The 18,856-nt window shown below is 37.7% G+C and overlaps 1 long non-coding RNA gene across 1 annotated transcript in view; it reads left to right on the forward strand.

The window, feature by feature from the left end:
* Positions 1-8,413: 8,413 nt before the first annotated feature.
* Positions 8,414-18,856, forward strand: part of LOC130908438 (uncharacterized) — a 52,055-nt gene continuing 41,612 nt past the window's right edge. The window contains exon 1 of the long non-coding RNA XR_009061600.1: positions 8,414-8,513. This is a non-coding gene — a long non-coding RNA (uncharacterized LOC130908438). The remainder of the gene's footprint in view (positions 8,514-18,856) is intronic.

An 18,856-nucleotide genomic window follows, 5' to 3' on the forward strand; every position in this document is an offset into this window, starting at 1 on the left:
AGCAGCCTCCTGCATGTCAAATGATATCACAACTGACCAATCGAGAGAGACCTCAGCACTCATTGGGCTCGCTCTCTGTTTTGATTGGAGGGTTTGACTCCTATTGTCTCGTGGCTGATTGGTCAGTTATTTTTAGCATGTATATAAGCGCGGAACGCGTACGGCCACTTGCTCCACTCCAGTCTGTGTTGCTGGCTTCATGTTTGACCACAGACAGCGCATGTGAGCCGAAACTGCTTTGCCTGTGAAAACATATCCGCTCGCTGTTTCAGTGCTCTCAAGTAGCACTGTGACAGAATCGTTTAAACGCTATGAGCTCACCAAATCTGTGGTAAAGAGTGTGTTGACAGTGCTTTCCAAAAAAAAAAAAGGAAAAAAAAGAGGTTTCAGCATATTCTTGTTTTGGGACACTGGTTGCTGGAACTGTTGACTTGTTATATAAGCACAAGTTTTATGAGTTTGAAGGAAACTATCAAGTTTGGTCTGAGTATTTTTGCATATAATAAACAGTAATTTAATGTTCTACTGTTCCTGAATAAGATTTTACTTCATTATGAAGTTTGTAGTTTTCATTTTCTGTAGTATATTCAACTAGAGTGAGCAGTCTCATATAGGGCCTACAGTAAACCTTTCAATTTAGCAAGTACAAGTTCAAAGTTTATTCCTGGGCCATTAATAGTAGATTTTACTTCAAGGGCGTAGGTTTGGTCTCAACATTGGTAGGGACAATATAACAGCAAAACCTGCGTGCACACTTTTTGCCGGGAATGCGACATTAGTAAGACCAAACAAATTGGCAAAACGGTCATCAAGACTACACTTCTTCCGAATATGAACCATAAGCTAAATGAGCAATGCAAAATAAATCTGAATTGACTTATACTAAACTTTCATATGCATTGGTTGAGGTGTTACACTGTTTGATTCATACCTTTGTTTACAAAAACTACTAGAGAAATATTTTGAAAACTTCCAGAATAAATGTCTGATGTTTATCAGCCAATTTAAATTGAAATATTGGAACATAAATTATATTACCATACATAATAAACACACTTGTTAATACTCTCTTAACTATCCAGGAATGCAAAAAATAAACATTTGTCTTAAGACCACTCAACATTGACTGTGTAAATGAATTAAATATGACTGAAAAAAACTTCTTAGTCAGGGAATAACAAAAATTGGAGCCTTCCTTCAGGTAAAACACAACTGCTGTGGTCCACAAGCACAGTCAAACTCAACAAAAAAATGAAAGTACCTTTGGACTGCTTTAAGACCACATAAACAAAATGAAAATCGGGGAGAAGTGGGTACACCTTGGTTCCCTATATTTCTCACACTTTAATTATTTTTAACAGTAGAAAACACATACAGTAGGACACTATAAGCAGCTTCTGACTCGAGTTTTGCAAGTTCGCAAATTCACACAGTTTAATGTTATGCTAGCTCTGATGTAGGTCGGACTTTCAGTTTAAAATTAGTGATGTGTTTTCCACCTCCACAACATTTATGTCTTTTTACATTACGACAGTGGCTGCGGCTGCTGGCCGAAAAAACTAATATCCCTCCTCTTCAAAGCGGGCGGAAGAGGCGGTATGTTGTCGACAAATTTTATTTCTTTCGGGGCTGTAAGTGCACGTGTGTGTGGGCTGGGAGGGTTAATCCATCAGCCAATCAAATGTGCATTTGAGGGGGAAAAATGAACTGACACATTCAGCAAGTAAAAAGGAATTAATGTAAGTCTGAACATAATAAAAATAATTCACTTAATAATGGTAGGGTCAATTCTATTCTTATAACACAAGGGAAGACAATTTAATCAGCTATATAACTGAAGTCAATATATAATGCAAATAAGGTTGCTTAAAAGTAGGTGGGGACAATTTGAGCATCCTGAAAAGTTGGTATTGTTATGTCCCGACTGTCCCTATGCAAACCTACGCCCTTGTTTCAGTTGTTTTAATAGCACTAGAAACAGTGGCCCCTTGACTTACGAGTGACCCGACGTACAGGTTTTTCAAGTAATTAGCGATTGCTTAATGATTTTTCTTTTTTTAGTATGCAATATTTGGGCAATTAAAGGGCATGAATCCGTGATCAGACAGCAAACAAAAATCAGCTAATCGATTGGACAGCCCCTGTTAAAAACACTCCACAAAAGCATGGTGGTGAGGAGTTTGAAAACTATGAATGGCTTCTCAACTTATTTCAATGGACAAAATTACAAGCAGAGTTGACAAAATGAAAAAGTCTTTCAGTACCATTGACCATGATAGCATAGGCCGAGTTAACTTTTGTGGCGGGGGACATGTTGATGACCCCAAAACGCGATGTCAGCAATAAAATTAACAAGATTTATCCTGTTAGTAAATTTCGTATATCCATCTTGTTTCTGTCCTCAGGCGGTTTTGGACATTTTACCGGGAAAGTCTTAATTTTAAATTCATATAATGGCAAGTCAATTCCATGCAATTACATTTTTGGCCAGAAAGGGGGGGGGGGGTCTATGCCCCCCTGGACTCCCCTTAATATACCCGCGCATGCATGATAGACATCCTAACATTTTCTCTTTATTCCTTCTGTTGTGGATTGAAATTAGTTTCTCAATAGAAGACGCCCAATCCATTTTAACCTCCAGGTTCAGATTGATCGTGTATGGCCGTCAATTGCAGCCAGTGACTTAATCAAGGTTTCACTGTACTGGCATGGCATATTTTTTCTCATATAAAGTGACATTAAGGCGATGCTAGGCTAAATTTACAAACCCATCAACTGATCCAGGCCTAATAAAGGAAACTATTTCGTTCATAAATATTTTGTCGTTATGTTAGTCGAAAATCTTGCATATAGTTTGAGGACATTTACTGATAGTAGAGGGTAAAGTCAGCCCATGTCAGCGTTCTTTTAAAAATTCCATCTCTTATAAACCTGCCTGAGATTATTTTAGGATGAGGATGAGCCTAGAAAATCTCCTAACCTTGCAATTTAAGTTAGAAGCCTTACTTCCCCTTAACATACCATGCTTGGCATACAGGACGTATTTACTCTTGTGAAGTCTTAAAGGTCTTTATTTTGAATGGTGACACTTGTTGTATCCTTTCATGAATGATGCACCCGCTTGTAACATTCCATGACATTCCAGTTGGTAGTGGCTCAACGTCACTCAGAACATTCTCTTATCATTTCCTCTGTCTGTGTGCCAGGCTCCACTTCCTGTAAATATTGCATAAGTCCAGAGTGTGAAGTTAGACCGCGACCTGGCACGCTATCTCCTGATGAGATAAACAACATTTCTAACACAAGAACCCCATTGTTTTCCAAGTGGCAGTATTTTCTGACACTGGCAAAGTAGACAACTGAGCAGTCTTTGTGTTGCTCTCAGCTGTGAGGCCGTATTTGTCACCCACGGCATCTGATTTAGTCATATGGTGGAGGGATGTCTTGTTCAGCCTGGAGCTGGACTCAGTAGCCCCGCGCAGGAATTCCACTTTTCTTTTATGTTTCAAAAGAGGCTATTCATTGTGTCCTTGTAGAACTCAATGGAAAGTCTGATTTGAAAAGTGTCCATTTAGTGGAGCTGCTAAAACTCCTTTTGTCACAGCGCATGAAATGTAGCAAAATGCATTGCTCCTCATTGCACAATAATGCCTGGTCATTACTCATGCGTTTTCCAAGTTGCCAAGGCTTCCCCAGCATGTATTTGATGAATAACATAGTACATGTTCAGGTCCCGCTGGAGCATTAGTGGGCTGCTCTACTGTAATCACTTCCTTCAGAAGGCGTCTTAGATGAAGCATTTAGAGAATGCGCAAGGTCCTCGCATGGCAGTTTTATCTTGGAAGGCCAGGTCTGTAGCTTTATCATCGTTATGTAATTCCAGGCCCGCAAGTAGCCGCAAGGAAAGAGCAATTACGGAGTGACCCATTTAATGCATCACTGTCAACCCAATCAGTGAGTTGTTCTATAAAGGTTTTTTTTTTTTTTTTGGGGGGGGGGGGTGCAATTTAGCAATATTGGACCTCTCACTGGTCACTATAAAAAGGTAAGAAGTCCTTGGCTGAATTTTATGATAGTTTTTTTGGCAACACGAGCTCCCGAGCTGTTGGAATTTAAATTAATTGGGAGTGAAGCAGATGGTATAAAGATTGTAATGATTAGGAATAAGGCTGCATCAACTAATCGATTAAAATTGATTATCAAATTAGTTGCCAACTAATTTATTAATCAATTTTTGCCAGCAGCTGTTAGCAGTCCCGCTTGGGTCCTTGTTTAAGTGTAATGCAAGGCTGCGCGCGTGACAGTGATTTGGCCAAGAGAGAGAGATTTCACTGTTGCAACTGCAGCTGCTGCTGTTGGGTTGCTGAATCAATAATATTAGGAAGTGTCGGGACTTAGATTGTCTTTTGTGTTGTTAGATCCAGTGTGCCTCTGAGTAAATGAAGCCAATTTCATTGTTTGTATTCTTTGTTGATGAGACGTTACTTAGCACTGAGCGCTAAGCCAATTATCAATTATGCTAATCAGTGTCTTAAGTGTCCGTTTGTATTATGTTTTGGGGAAGCATATTAGCACTTGAGTTATTCTTAGTTAAGTCACATTTCTTTTTATAAAGAAACCTCACACATAAACCCATTCATTTAACAGTTTAGAGTCTGCTTCTAACACAAACTCAAACTGTAAATTGTCATACAAAAGAATGTGCTTTCAAATTGGATTTGGACTGTATTTATGAAAAACTATTTGATAAATAAAATGGATCAATTATAGTCTCCCTCCTTCTTATTGAACTTTGTTGTTCACTTTGTTTAAAGAAACTAAATGAGTCAATGACAATTTATATCAGTGATTTGCCCACACAAAAAAAAAACAATCAGCCATCAGTCTGATTTATGTACTAAGAAATTCTTTTCATGTTTTATTACCTAAGCTTTATTAAAAAGTTTTTTGTGCTTAAAACATTACAGTTGTAGAGTACAGTACAGTCAGGAATCTGTAATAGAATATTCTTTAAGAAAATAGACATCCATTTTAACTCTCCCTCATGCCGCTTTTCCTCACGAGGGTCGCGGAGGTGCTGGAGCCTATCCCAACTAACAACGAGCAGTAGGCCCGGTACACCCTGAATTGGTCGTCAGCCAATCGCAGAGCACAACGAGACAAACAACCATTCACGCACACACTCATACCTACGGTCTTCAATCAGCCTACCACGCATGTTTTTAGGATGTGGGAGGAAACTGGAGTCCCTGGAGAAAACCCACACATTCACGGGGAGAACATGCCAGAATTGTGAGGCGGACGTGCTAACCACTCAGCCACCGTACTGCACATCCATTTCATCTTTATTGTTACTTACAACATGCCTAAAACAACTTCAAAACAAGTTCAAATGTGAAGGTAATTGAAAAAAAGTGACATTTATCCAATTAATCGATTATAAATAATAATCGTAGGAATATGTGACATCAGAATTATGTATGAATTCTGAACCTACATTTGTTGCATTTAATGATCTGCTTCTCTGAGTTAAAAACAAACAAACATATCACTAACTTTTGACAACAGAACCCCTAAAAGTTAATGTACAGAAGTCACTACTGCATATTGGATTAGTCACCAAATATTTTTTTCCCTCTGTTATACATCTGTTAAGTCCCAAAAGTCTAAAAATCTTAAAAACATACTCATATTTCAGTGAGTGCCCTCCAAAGGGTTAAGGAGCAACATTTGGTTGAAAATGAGCTGACACATTCATTTAGTGTATTTGTTTATGAGTGTCACGTAAAGACTCCAGCGACAAATTTATTGCCCGACAATGTTTATGTCGGCATGACAGATTCTGAAATAAACCTTTGCTCATTATTTCCCCGCCAACTATCAGAAGGCCAGTTAGTAATGAGGTACATCGCTATTGATAGAGATGCATTGCCCTCTGCGGGGGCCACTGAAATTTGTCCTGGCTTAAATAAAATGAAAATAAAAATAATTGATTGGAAATCAATCCACATATATCATTCACTCTTTTGTTAAAAGGCGAAATGGACGGAGAGCAAGAGAGGAGGGGGTTGGAAGAAGAAGGAAAAAAAGAGCTCCTGGAAAAATCAATATTCATTCAAATCATAAATCAGAATTGAGTCAGCACTCGCAGGGAGGATAGATAATCATTGGCCTGGTTTTGGATTACACACTTGGCAAAGCTGAGGCTTGTCCAGCCTGCAAATACGTCCCTGCACGTCAAATGCACGCACCACACACAGATACAAAAAGTGCAATGATGCTTTAATGCAACGTCGGTCTCATGTCTCTCCGTCAGGCCACGTCTGGGGACAGATCAACATGTGTATACTATGGGACTGGTGGTGTCGCTTCCATCAGTCAACAACCTGGCTCTTGACCTTGAAGATGAAGAGTGTTCCCTTTCTCATAAGTATGTGTGCGTCTGAGCTGCTAAACAGACATGCATCAGACATAGCAATCAGTCAGGGAGCTCTTGTGATGTTTGGTGATGGCGCTTCTTGAATTGGTTTGTGTGCTCGCATTCAGAGCACAACGATACATCCATTTGCTGATCCTTTGAGGGGGAAATCAATATTGTCCACCTCCAATATGATAAAGGATTTGGGATGCTTGCTGCACTCAAACGTAGTAGTTTTTGTTTTGGGTGTATGACTCATAAAATATAAACTCTTAAACTTAGGAAATAAAGAAATTTTGAGATCAGCTAAACCTTGGAACTTACTTTGTATGTACAGTTGTGTTCAAAATGATTCAACCCCTCACGTAATTCAACCTACCTCATCTTGTTTGTAATCACATCAAATAATGACATATCAAATAGATAAATGGCCGAAAACACTCAGGTGACTTGAAGTTCCGCTCTGAGACCACCAAATTTCAAAATTGTCCTGTATGCATGTGTGATACATCACTGGAAAGCATAATATCTCAATTTTCTGGGGGAAAAAAAATTGAACAGGAGGGCATTTAAATGTACATATTATATATATATATATATATATATATATACATAAAGCAAAACCCTAACTAGAGGTGAGAGCACGCGAGAGCACAATTAAAGACGCCACGATTTTAACGAGATATTATCGCGTACATTCCTTGTTTCGATCCAAAAACTCCATGTAGCGTGTATCACCAAGTGTCAAGACAGAGATGTGAATGGGCACAGCAGGATTTTTGGGGGATTTTTTGGTGAACATAGTAATATAACAAGGGTCGCGATGGAGAAATCGCAGACATCAAGGAGTGGTTGAGATTTTCTTTTTCACATATTTACTTTTTCAAACTTTTTTTTTTTTTTTTGGATCGATGATTTATCATCTAACATATCGGGGAAAATACGACAGTAACAAAACAAAAAATACAATTAAGCCATAGTTATAAGATAGATATTAGGGTTGGGAATCTCTGGCATGAAGCCGAGTCGATATGTATCTAGATACACAGGTTACGATTCGATTAAAAAACGATAGATTTTTAAGGCCGAGCGATTCGATACAGTGTAAGAACGATACGGTTCGATAGAGTGAAAACGATACGATAGTAAATATTTGTTGTGTGTGTTTGTACAGTATTTTAAACATATAAAAAGACCACATTTCTAACATAGCAAAATTAAACAACAAAATTTCATACTGATGTTATGTTTTATTTTTTTATGAAAAAAAAAAAAAAAAGAAAAGAAAAAGGCTTCCTATATGACCGTCATTTTGTTGGATGGGATTGATAATAAAACTCCAGTGACAGACAACAATAAAGTGCAGTAACTCAATTAATGTATTTCCTGGTGTTTTTAGCACAAGAGGTAAGTAATTTATGTGCAAACTTTCAACGTAAACATCTTACAAACAAAAATATTAATTATATGCAGCAGCGCTAGAAAAAAAAAAGAATTAAACCTGCTAGTGTCATCATAAATAAATGATAAATTATGCTTTACGACTGGTATAATTGGAGGAATAAAAACATGGCGCCTGTGCTTCCTCATTTTTTTGTTCCTCATCACTGTGCATATCTTTTTTGAAGGGCAGATTTTTCTTGAGGAAGATCAACTAATCCACATGTTCATGTTTAAGTAAACTGCGTTTCGTGGAAACAATATGCCGCCCTTTCTACCATTGTAGTGGGTTATTTTTCAGGGTTAAAATCTCACGATCTCTGTACCGCTCCACACTTCACACAAGCTCTGTCCCATGCGAACAGATCTGGCTGCCTTCATCACTTTAAAGTCCCACTTTTGTTTTCCTGGGTGCGTTGAAAATCAATCGCTGCACGTCGCTCGCGTCGGTGATCACACTGTCCATTGTTTTAGCATGTTGCTTCGTTGCCACTTACTAGTTTCATTTTGGGCTGTGAAGAAAATGCTACGGAGCGTGCGTTACAGTGGTTTCGTTAGCTCTCGCGTTGTTATGACATGCCCGTGATGATTGGGTAATGACGGTGACTCGTAGCGTTTCTGCCGAAATGCATGGGAAGTTGAGGCAACCACGACTGTGAGTAAGCTTGTCCATATTATATCATGCCTGCGGTCTCGATCTAAGTGCGCTGTGTGGTGAATGACACAAGCGCAGCATGTGAAGTAAAAGCTAAATTATTGTCATACTAAGCAATGCATTGAAGTAGGCATTAGAAGCCGATTCTTGTGCTCGCGATAGCCGAATTCTATCTCTACTATCGGTTCATTGAATATTTAATGGCCAATTACTGTCGAATGGTAACTTTACTATCGATACATCTGTATCCCTCACCTGTAAAACCGGATATCCGGTCGTATCGGTTTATTGTTCTCAAGCTTAGTAGATATCCGGGAATTTTTTACAGACAGAATTTTTTTTATTGTGACGTTATTTGTTTAGAAGTTTAAAATATGCAGGTGAATCATTTTTTAAAGTTTTTTATTTTTAATGAAATATTACACATCAATTAATGATTCTAAGCTAAAAATGACATTCTGAATAATAGGTATAATTAATTACCTTCGTTTTATGACTGGGTTGTAACAAAAGCGGTTGTGCGACGTCTGTAAACGGGGGTTTCCAGGGTACAACGGACAAATTAAAAATCGTTCAGGGGCCTAATGTGCCATGAATCTGCTATGGCAGCAGATATAGATATATTGTTCTATCAAACACAACAGTTCTTTTGGCATAAAATACAGCAGTTTATTCTAAAGAGGGGTGTAAAAACTGAAACTGCTTTTTCAGTCTTGTCTGTGTTTTCCGCCATCTACAACTGAAATAACAAAAATATTTTGGGGAATATTCCAATTATTGACCTTTCTGTGATTACCTAATTGACAAAATTATTCAACCTACCAAGTCCACCACTCTTTAGAACAAAGGTTTCTATCAGATGTTGTCAAACAGCTGATGAAAACATCTGTAGATGTGAACGGAACCCTAATGAGCAGCAATTAAGCACATTTAAAAGGACTGTGACACATGGCTCTTCTTGGTAGTTAATGATATCTTTACAACATGGTGAAGTCCGAGGAATGGTCAAAAAAGCTCACAGAGGAGGTCATTTCACTACATAAGCAAGAATATGGTTATAAAAAGATAGCAAAAGGCTAAAAATTTCAAGAGACACAATGGGGAGCATAGTCAACAAGTTTAAAAGAAAGAGTAGAAAGAGGTTACTGTTGGCAACTGCTGTGCGATACCTGAAGCGAAAGGTGGAGAAAAATCCACGGGTGACAGCTGAGGAACTACAACAGGACATGTCATAGGGAGGTATTCAGGTTTCATCACAGACAATAGGACACGCACTGTGAAATGATGGCTTCCATGCAAGAACTCTCAGGTGCACCCCCCTGCTGACTCCAAAGTACAAGAAGTATTCCAAAAACCATGTGGACAAACCACAAACGTTTTGCAATACTGTTCTCTGGAGTGATAAGACCAAAGTTTTTGGGCCAATGGATCAACAGTGCGTGTGGAGGAGAAAGAATGATGCCTCTAAAGAAAAGAACACCCTATCTACTTTGAAGCACGGTGGGGGGGTCAGTCATGCTCTGGGGTTGTTTTGCTTTTTCAGGTACAGGGAATCTTTAGCGTGTGCAAGGAATTATGAATTCAGTTCAATACCAGGAGATCTTGGATGCAAATGTCATGCAATCATTGACAAAGCTGAGGCTTGTGTGATGTTGGACCTTCCAACAGCACAATGAGCCTAAGCCAGGGGTGGGCAAACCGGTCCTCAAGGGCCGCAGTGGGTCCTAGTCTTTGTTCTAACTGATTGAGCAAAGATAGTTTAACCAATGAGGTTTCAGTAGAAACAAGAACCACCTGATTGCAATCAACTGATCCCACCTGTAAAACACCAGATTAGTGAAAGGCTGCCCTTATGATGGGTTGGAACAAAATCCCGCACCCACTGCGGCCCTTTGTGGAATAGTTTGCCCACTCCTGTCCTAAGCATACTCTCTATACATGCTTTTTGTAATTCTATTAGGAATCCTAACCCTAATTGAAAATAACCCTATGAGAATATAACCCTATAAAACATATATAACCCTAACTATAATTAGCCCTATAGGAAATTAACCCTAACGTTAATTAACCCTAACTGGGTAATATATATTTATATATGGATAACTGTATTTGAGGGTATATATATAGATGTTTGCTTATGGAGGTTTATATATTTGGATATTGGTTTAGTTGGTTTATTTGGGATATTATTATATTTTTTGTGTATGCATATGTATATGTGTTTATATAATGGAGGTTTATATGTGTATGTATACATGTGTATGTCTGTATATAGGTATGTATGCGCATATATGTTTATAGACGGATATTGTTATATGGCTATATCTTGATATATGTATTTTTATGGATATATATATATATATATATATATATATATATATATATATATATATATATATATATATATATATATATATATATATATATATATATATATATATATATATACAGTATATGTGTGTATATGCATGCACAAAAAATTGGGATATATATGGAGAATAGTGGCATGGAAGAGTTTTATGTAAAATTATTTTGTATTGATAGATTATTTATTATTATACATACTATTAGTGGTTGGCCTCGACCCGTGATTCTATCCGAACTGGATATAAAGACTCATTACTAAATTTTATTTTTTCCTCACATAATTTAATAATCGATTTGGATATCTTTAAAAACTAATAAACATATACATGTACATTTGAAATACCCCTGTCATAGCATGTGCCAGAGCTGGTGAATTTTATGTTCACCCTATTATATAGAAATAACCTAAGCATACTGTAACTCAACATCTACCACATCTTGGTTGCAAAAGAAGTGCTGGAAGATTCTGGAGTGGCCATCGCAATCACCAGACTTAAATCCCATTGAAAATCTTGAAAATCTCTGGTGGTACTTGAAGAATGCAGTTGCAGCAAGCAAGCCTAAAGATTTTAATGAACTGGAGGCCTTTGCCCATGAAGAATGGGCAAAGATACCTGTGGATCACTGCAAGAAACTTGTGTCAAGTTATGCTTCACGTCGAAAGGATGTTACCGTTGCAAAGGATGTTGTATTAAGTACTAAAGTTATACATACCTAAGGGGTTGAATAATTTTGTCAATGAAGTGATCACAGAACGGCCAAAGATTTCCAAAAATATTTTTGTTATTTGAGTTGTATTTGTCTATTTGACATGTCATTATTTAATGTGATTATAAACAAGATGAAAAATAAATGTCAAACTTGCAAAAACACTTATCTACTGTGGAGGTTGAATAATTTTGAACACAACTGTATAGAATGACCGCGATCTGACGGTATGATCTGAAAGTCCACAAATTATGTTCATTTAATCAAAATCAAAATAATACAACTACATACTATATTTTTTAATCGTTTTTTTTCAATCACCAAATAATTTATCTCTAGAAGGACCTTTTCCACACTTGCATTTGTTTCATAATGAGCATGCGATATGAAACCAGTCTATATTACTAGCATGTGTGGCACAGCAATGGGCTTATTGCAGCATGTTCATACACAAAGCTTTTTTTTTTTGCCTTATTAGTGCAATGGAATGTTAGCATTAGTGCAGATATTTTAGCATAAATCTGTGCCACGTAGCAGGTAATTATGAGTATTGACCTTACATTTTTTTTTGAGGTGTTAAGAAATATTGTCTTCAAGAAGCCTTAAGCAATATGTACTGTAACATTTGCTCTCAATATTTGTCCTGTTGGTGGACATTTTTCTTTCATTCTTTCTCTCTTTAAAAAAAAAAAAAAAAAAAAAAAAAAAAAAAAAAAAAGAGTTGTGAGCGGAAATGCTCATAAAATTTTAAGTGACTTTCAGAGTAATTATGTGGTTCAAGCTTTTCAGTATACTTTCAAAATGTAACCCTCATTAGTACTGGAGCCAAATAGTGTAGCAACCCATCCATTAGATTTCCCTTGGCCCGAAAAGGCTGGTAGCCACCACTTGGGAAGCATAAATTTTTTGCCTGTCTTGTCAGCAAAAACAACACTAGAGTTAAAAGTAGTTAATATTGGGCCACAATTGTGCAATTACTGATGAGCCTACACGGCTCCTAAAAACACAATAGACCTGGCACATTTCACATAATTAGATGTTGAATGAGAGTCCCTGGCGCATAATTTGTTCAGCCTCAAAAAATGTTAGATCCAGTTGAAGCAAGATAGATGGATTCATTGATTGTGAGTTTTGTTTATGTAGTGATATAGTGAAACTTCACATTTCCATTCTAACAGTGTGATCAACTTTTGGAAAATTATAACAGTATATTTTGGAGTCAAACTAATGCCAACTTAAAACCCATGCCAAGTGAACAGATATGGGGTTTAGCAAGGGCGTAGGTTTGCATAGGGACGGTAGGGACAAAACACTACCAACTTTACAGGATGCTCAAATTGTCCCCATCAACTTTTAAGCAACCAAGTTTGCATTATATAATGATTCAGTTATACTGTATATGTAACTTAGATTGTCCTGCCATATGTTGTAAGGATAGAATTGACCCTACCATCCTTAACTTAATTCTTTTCATTATGTTCGGACTTACATTTTTCTCCTTTTACTTGCTGAATGTCCCAATCCATTCCCCCCCCTCAAAACGCACGTTTCATTGGCTGATGACTTTACCATCCCGCCCCTTCACCCCCCAAACAAACACAGACACGCATAGTCACACAACATGACGCCTCCTCCGCCCCCTTCAAAAGGGAGGAATATTAGAAGTTTTTTTGGCCAGCAGCAGCTACTGCAAGTAATGTAAAAAGACAATGTTGTGGAGGTGGGGGAAACACCACTAATTTTGTTACTTAAAGTCCAACCTGCATCAGAGTTAGCATGACATTAAACTGTGTGAAACACAAATAATTTTGCTACTGAAAGTCCAACCTGCATCAGAGTTAGCATAACAATAAACTGTGTGAACCGGCTAAACTGCAAAACTACTGTGGTCAGGACAGCCTCCACAAGGAAGAACGAAGTCAATCTAGCTGTCCCTATTTGGATCATTGTTTGCATTATCTGCATTACAGTAATGCAACGCAGTGGCTTCAGAGTGCAAGTCCCTTTATTTAAAAAAAAACATCAGAGAGCTATCCAAGAATGGGTCCAGTGCAGGGTGGACTCTGACATGAACATGAACTGACACGAAAAAAAAAAAAAAAAAAAATCTCTGAAATGAAATCACACATCAGAATTTCATGAGAGTACTTTGGTTCGAGTCTTGGGGTAGTCTAGTATGCCTTAGATGTAGATCGAACCTTGGATATCTTGATCGTCACTACCAATGTTGAGACCAAACCTACGCCCTTGGGTTTTAGTAAGAGTCAGTAACGACTGTTTCATACAGGACAAACGATTGTATACAGCATGGGTCTCCAAACCTGTCCTCGAGGGCCGCTGTGGGTCCTGGTTTTTGTTCATACCGATCAAGCACAGACATTTTAACCAATGTGGTTTCTACTAAAAGAAGCAGCACCTGACTGCAATGAACTGATTACACTTATAAAACACCAGATTGGTGAAAAGGTGTGGTCTTGTTTTGTTGGAGTGAAATCTTGCACCCACTGCAGTTAACCATGTGGAATTGTTTGGAGACCACTGGTATACACTATGTACAAATCTAATAAAATGTGGGTTTGCAGGTAAAATATTTGTTAAATCCAGGTAGTCCCCGGGTTACGAACGAGTTCTGTTCCTACACTTGTGACGTAACCTCAATTTCAACATAAATTGGAATTAACCCTTTAAGTACCCCTAAAAACCCCTAAATCTCAAAATAACTATCCAAAAACATGTACTATACGTCATTGCACTGTCCTCGCCAAGCCGTTGGAGCTAAAACCTAGTTAAACACCGAGCTAAGCTCCGAAATGACAATGTCAGGCGTCCGTGTGGTTTGCTGACTTTATTCAGCTGCTCATGACATCAACAATTACAGAATGAAACTAAAATAAAAATTAAATTAAATCAGTTTCATCTTTAATGATTAATGGTAAATATGCGTTTATAAGTAGCTGCTGATACAGCAATAACAATCCACACAAGCGATTAGCATGTATCAGTTAGCGTCTGCACATCATCAAAAACAATCACATAAACTCACCCCAAGTATTTGACCACAATTAAAAACGCACAATAAACAGTACAAAAGGTGTTGTGTATAGGTGTTGCCTCTAATGATGCTTGTGCGCGCAGGCTGTAGTCCCCCCCCCACTCGGCTGCGCGACTTCTTCATAGGGGCAAATGCGCTCTTACTCGAGTGTGCGCAGATACATTGTTCTTCGGGTGTACAGTACATACACTCTCACTCGCGTGTGGAAGTACTACCTGCTCTATGCTTCCTGCGCCAAAATAAAAGTATGCATCACAAAACAAAAGTTAACATTATTTAAAACATAGACTCCACCATCAGTTGACAGGACAACTCCCTCAGACTTTGTGCCACGCCTTCCTGTAGGGGGCCAACCCATAGTGTTGAGGTGGCTTTCACTATTCACTGTGATAAACACAAGCTTGGGTTCTAACGCCGGATTTAAGTGGAAATAGGACAAAGGTTTTATTGCATACAAGCAGGCAGGAGTGTCTCAAGAGTGATTTGGTCGAAGATTCAAGGTCATTATTATATTTTTCACACCATGCATGCACTTCGAAACGTTGTGAATACAATGAAATGAATGGAGGAAATTATTCTAACTTTAGCTTGAAATATTTACGTAAAATGTATGATAACTGCCCGTTTTTTTGCTTTTAACCAAGAGCCTAGACTGTTTTATGTTCATATCTACAGAAATTCCACAATTTAAGCAAATATTTGCAAGAATTTTCAACTTAAAAAGCTCTTTGTTCCGTGATGGCTGCCATATTGGATTAAACAATACCATGCATTTGGGTTGAAATATTTACCTAAAATGAATTAGAACTGCCTGTTTTTTGCTTTTAACCAAGAATATAGACTGTTTTGAGTTCATATCTATAGAAATTTCGTGTTTAAGCATTTATTTGCAAGAATTTTCAACTTAAAAAATCTCTTTGTTTCGAAATGGCGCCATGTTGGATTAAACAATACCATAACTTTGGCTTGAAATATTTTTGTAAAATGAACGACAACTGCCCGTTTTTTGCTTTTAACCAAGAATCTAGACTGTTTTACGTTGATATCTACAGAAATTCCGGGATTTAAGCATTTATTTGCAGGATTTTTCTACTTAAAAAGCTCTGTTTTGTGACGGCCGCCGTGTTGGATTTTGTATCTCTACATAATAGCTGTCAGGAAAACGCGGGCAGGCAGGTGAATTGTGGACCCAAACGCAGGAAAAGGGAAGAGAGACAAAAAAGGTGGTGCATTAATGTTTTAATTAATGCCAACAAAAAACAAAGTACTAACAAAATGACCGGGGAATCCAAAAAGTCTTAACAAACTAAAATTAGGCTTACAAATCAACTTACTTCCAAAGCAGGACGAGGAACACGAGGAACTGGGGAAAAACGCTGACATGAACGTGGAGATTGACATTGATATAGACTTTGACAATGACGCAACAAGGAGTGAAAAGAAACTGGAGCTTATATACACAACGCAGACAAGGGGTAACGAGACAATGAGGAACAGCTGGATGACACAGGAGGATGCAGATTGGAGGATACACTAGGAGCAGGCAAAACAGGTGAAATCAATGGGCAATCACAGGAACACACTAGGAGGGAACCAACACAAAACCTAACAATAGCGGAATTCAACCTGAATAAAGTTGTGAATGTATATAGAAAAATGCAAATTTTATTTTTGTTAAGTAAAATTAAGATGATTCTGCATGCTTTCCTCAAGTATTTATGTAAAAGTATAAGCTTCTGATGTGAAAATTGAGTGATTTATTAGCTGTTGAAAACTAAAAAAAATAATCAAGTTGCTATATTGAACAAAAACTTGTATGATGTGTTAAGTACTGCTATTGATCCTGAAAATATAGGTGATTATCTCTACATTTGGTGATTTTTGTGCATCTAATTTTATAGCAATTTTATGTTTTGTTATACTTGTCTAAAAAAAATAATTAATTAGGATTTTATTAGGGAACAACTTTAAATTTTTGGATTTCGGTGCTCATGGGGACGTATATATGCTAATGGGAGGTGTCTGTTTTGGTTTTAAGTCGCTAGGAGCTTTGCTTTTAAAAATATTAGAATTTTAAGTATTTGAAGTAGGCCTCCTACGGATCGGCCCCGAGTCGCGTGAACTGATAGTGAAGTCTATGTTTAAAATAAATAAATAAATCATTAAATAAACGACTGGAGACAAAACAGCGGACAAGACTCCGGTGCCATAAACGTAAGTCGGGTACGTCGTAAACCGTGGACTACCTGTATAATGTATTGTAATTTATTATAAATGAATTCAGAATGTGTGGGGCTTTGTAATATAAGTAAATTATCACAATATAAGCAGCGTTAATCAGCATTCTAAGAAGGACAATTCTGTCATCATGTGCAATGCTGCACAGTCATTTAAGTGAGAACTGACATCTGAAAATTACCTCTAACCATGCACAATGTGTAACATAGCCTTGGGGTTATCATGCCTGTGAATAGAAACAGTGTCCACCTCCTATCTTCGGTTGCCTTCAGCTCTTCCTATGTTAAAATGGAAGTGATGAACAAATACTCCCTTGCTACACTAAACACATGCGCTCCCCTCTGAAAAAAAACTTCACTCCGCAAACACGAAAGTGTCACATGCACCTAGAGGATTTGAAGTTTGTTTGAGCATTGCAGTCACGCACAAAGAGATTTCAGCGGCAGATCTTAAAGGCTCTGGAAAATCAGCGGGACAGTTCAATAGTCATTGTTTCACTCAGGGTGGTGCATTCAGGGGCTGCATGTTGTTTTCCCTTCCATTAGTGCCAGCAACACAGGCCTACTACATTATACGTAGTGGAGGAATGCTGGGTATTTTATTATTTTCTGCCAACCTCTGTGGGAACCAGTGCACTCAGGGGTGGTATTTATTGAGGCCACGGTATATAAACAGAGAACCAAACTGCTGATTAGCAATCTGGGATGTAGTCATTGTACACATTCTGTGGGAGAAAAAGTGAGGTGGTAGGTCTGGGATTAGGGGGTTATGAGCAGGCCACCATGACCATATGTTTAATGTGGTTGGGTCGGATAAAGTAACACCTACAGTATCACCCAGTTGAAGACAGCCCACTCATGCATTCCTTGTACATGACTAGAAGCACATAGTGCTGGCTCGTAGTTTAAATGCTATGTGACAAGAAAAATATTGTGCATACTGTAGTCATAGTTTATCACTCATGTCACAGCTAGGTGATTGTTGTCTCACCTGGCCTGGATTGCTTATGGAATTTACAGTTACCAAAAAAAGATGAAATAGTTTTACTGTTTTTCTGTCACGTTATACAGCAGGATAAAGGTTGAGGTTGATGGACAATCATCCAGGGGTTTGAATTCCGAATTGAGGCGATTCCTCAAATTTTACAAGAAATATAAACAAATACATTCAAAAAACATTCATTCAACTCTGAGCAAGATTAAAGAATTTAGCCCTACTTCACTAAGCCTGACTTCCGTCTTCACGTGACGAACCCATGCTCAGTCTTTCCTTGCGTGCACGGGTAATGCATTCTTAATTGATCTTCACTGTAGTAAACAAGATAATGTTAGCTACAGTTGCTATGTTGGTAACATGGCTTATCTTTTATAAAATGTTAATAATAATATCAACAGCTACTATTGTTTTATAGTATCATTTTTTTATTTAACGTATTCGTGAAGCAAAACTGAGATCTGAAATGCAGCTTTACCGCCTTCCCTTGTTTTGTCTTGCAATTGTCCATTTCCTTATTATTATTATTTTTTTCAGTAAATTTCAATTTGCTGTTTATATTTAGAATACAAAGGTACCTCTATTTACAAACGTCTCTACATAAGGGATTTTCAGGTTAAGACCAACCTCAACGGGAAAACATTGCCTGTTGTTACGAAAGAAATTTTAGGATACGAAAGGCAAAAATAGAGTATTGATCGTTACTCGCAGCCGCCAGAGTTCACTGAACGTAATGTACTTCTAGCTGTTTTGCCATTGGCTATCGCCTAGCATCTTCCTGGCCTCTAATTGGCTAAGAGGGACCACTACTGTATCTGTATGTGCATATCCCAGGGTCCTCTTCTTTCGCCCCTAGTGTTCCGACAGCTTTACGTGAGTGTATTACTTTCATATTTTTATTCTTTGTTTTTTTTTCCAACTCTTATTTTATTGTTATTGTGCAATAATCTAATTGTAACATGTATTTGTTACATGTTTTGATGCA

This window comes from Corythoichthys intestinalis, chromosome 20, assembly GCF_030265065.1.
Source record: "Corythoichthys intestinalis isolate RoL2023-P3 chromosome 20, ASM3026506v1, whole genome shotgun sequence".
Taxonomy (NCBI): Eukaryota; Metazoa; Chordata; class Actinopteri; order Syngnathiformes; family Syngnathidae; genus Corythoichthys; species Corythoichthys intestinalis.